The 2,450-nt window shown below is 36.0% G+C and overlaps 1 long non-coding RNA gene across 1 annotated transcript; it reads right to left on the bottom strand.

Moving 5' to 3' along the window:
* Window positions 1–1,090: 1,090 nt before the first annotated feature.
* Window positions 1,091–2,175, bottom strand: LOC118750677. The gene is made up of 3 exons (XR_004994419.1): window positions 1,891–2,175; window positions 1,653–1,780; window positions 1,091–1,590 (listed from the first exon to the last, which is right to left on the bottom strand). It is a non-coding gene; the product is annotated as an uncharacterized LOC118750677 (long non-coding RNA).
* Between the last annotated feature and the right edge of the window lie 275 nt (window positions 2,176–2,450).

Here is a 2,450-nt window from a genome sequence, read left to right on the forward strand (position 1 = left end):
GAAGTTTGTCTATTTTATAAAATTGAAATTTTGAGAGCAACTCAAATGCCAAATAAAAGTAAAACCAAAAACAAATAGATGAAAATATTGAAATTTTCATTTATTTGAGACTGAAAATGAGAATGTATTTGTGAGATTGGAAATTTGAAAACATTTTTGTAATGTTAGCAAACTTCAAAAATGTTCAGGCTGCCTCTCAGCGGTTTTACCTTCAGATTTTGTATCATGGATACACCTCGAGATATCACTAACGAGTTTTCCTTTGTTTATTTTTACTTAAAGTCCTTAAATATGTATCTTGATTTCTGTAGAATACGTATTCATTTTTTTAACCTTTTTAAAAAAAGGGAGGACAGTCGGATCTACGTAACCAGAACGACCTGAATGAGCATTAAAGTCGGTTGTATTTTTTGCTCAAAATTACTTGTTATTATTCAGATACAGTTTCGCTACTATTTAGAGATTTCTCGACATACTTGTTCACATTACTGTTATTTATTATTTTTCTTATTAGTCGTTTATATGTTTAGGACTTACTGTGGGTGCTTTAAGATTCATGTTGTAAATATGTATGTACATATAAAAAACAATTGCGATATTTTATTTTATTTTAAATTATGAATTTTATTCGTGCAATTATTTATGTTTAATAGTTTTGAGATTTTTTGGTTCTGTTGTATTCTTTTATTGCATATCTTTAACTCTTTTACTTTAAGTTATAATGTTGAAGATAAGCCTTCTGCCTTTGTCAAGCACTTTAGCTAGGTGCGAGAAATTTAGCATATGCGCGTAAGAGCATAGGGTAGGTATAGGGCTGTGCTGCCGCGATTCTCCAACATCTTGTCAAAGGAGAAAATATATTGGTGGCGGAATCCATCGTAGTCCGATTTTTCATGAAATCTACAAAAAAGCGATCACTGAATCTGAACTGCTATGAACGTGTGTATTCAAAGCAAGCACTGCGTTCGTAGCTACTCGAATTTAATAGCATTTTCGTAGATTTCACGGAAAATCGGACTACGATGGATTCTATGACAGCCTTGATTAGTTCGTGCCAATATAGCAACTCAGTTACCAGCTTTCAGTTGCTAGTTGCCATCGGTAATACCATTTCAGCCACTGGCCAACCAACTGAAGTTCGGTTGTCCTCCGTAATCGACCCATAAAATCGGAATCGAATATGCATGCACGTTCTGCAGAACGGTAAATATTTTGTAAATGTGTGCTCTGTCCGCTAACGAATTCCAGCCATGTGTGAAATATCGTATGTGAAGCCTCCGTCTAACTTAACGATTGTCAAAGGCACGCCAGAAGATGTTTCATCATATGTTTTCGACCATCGTCTTCTTCGAGTAAGTTCATCGATTCCAAAAACTTTACAACCTCTATGTGCCAGCATCCCTTGGTGTTTTTGCCAATGACATGGCACTATTGCTCTGTTAATAACCAAATTTAGCCGCAGTTGCATTCACACGTGATATAATAGCATTTGTTCAGCTATCGAAATCATTACACCGACGGCGGTGGGCAGTACTGCTGGAACATATTTACCACAGCGGTGGTTGTGGCGTTTTGTTCTGCAACAATAGCCTGCAATGATGACATGTCATATAATGTCGATGAACAAAGATATAAAATTGAAAATGACTAACCTTATTCCCGGCCGATTGGGAGACCACCCTTGGTCACGACCAGAACGCATTTACCAAGAGGAAAAACCGCAGGGATTGCAGTAGTTCTTGCAATCACCGTTGATGATGCTGTGCTTGTAATTAATAGTCTGAAAAGGCAGAAAATTGCATTAATCAAATGTTAAACACATCAAATAAATAAATTTCAATAATTTGTTTACCATTTCAAAAACCGAATTACCAAGAAATAGAAACTCACCGCTTTGCGATACAGAAATAATAACCAATAGGGGTGCATTTTCTTGGTATACAACAGAAGCGCTCAGAGCAATCTGATCCACAATATTATTTTCTGAAAAATAAGACTTGAAAAGAGTTTTTAAACATGATTATCACATTATCTAATTAGCGCACACTATCGAGTTTATTTCTAGTAGAATATAATTGTATTATCTCAGACTTTTTTTCAATGTTTTCTAATATTCGTTCTTTTGGAATGCAAAAGCAACCATGCGCTCAATTTCTTGTGGGGAAATTTGGACCCCATCAAGGACTTTCACCACGAAACAGCTACAAAAACAAAAACCTTTTCTACTGGTATACTGTGGTTTTCATTTCGCTCGAAAATAAGCAAACGGCAGCACTTGTCTGACCGTGCGACACACTGCCGGGAGTCAGCTCAATGGGCTCTGTCGCACGGTCTGTAATTATCACGATATTTGGATCGAGATGCTACATGTTCAATATTTATCGCGTCAGTATTTGCATAATTTTTGTGCTGAACGCTTATTATGACGCAAGAAAATATTTTTATTCTGT

The sequence above is a fragment of the Rhagoletis pomonella genome, unplaced genomic scaffold (genome assembly GCF_013731165.1).
Source record: "Rhagoletis pomonella isolate Grant_MI unplaced genomic scaffold, Rhpom_1.0 Rhpom_scaffold_00353, whole genome shotgun sequence".
Taxonomy (NCBI): domain Eukaryota; kingdom Metazoa; phylum Arthropoda; class Insecta; order Diptera; family Tephritidae; genus Rhagoletis; species Rhagoletis pomonella.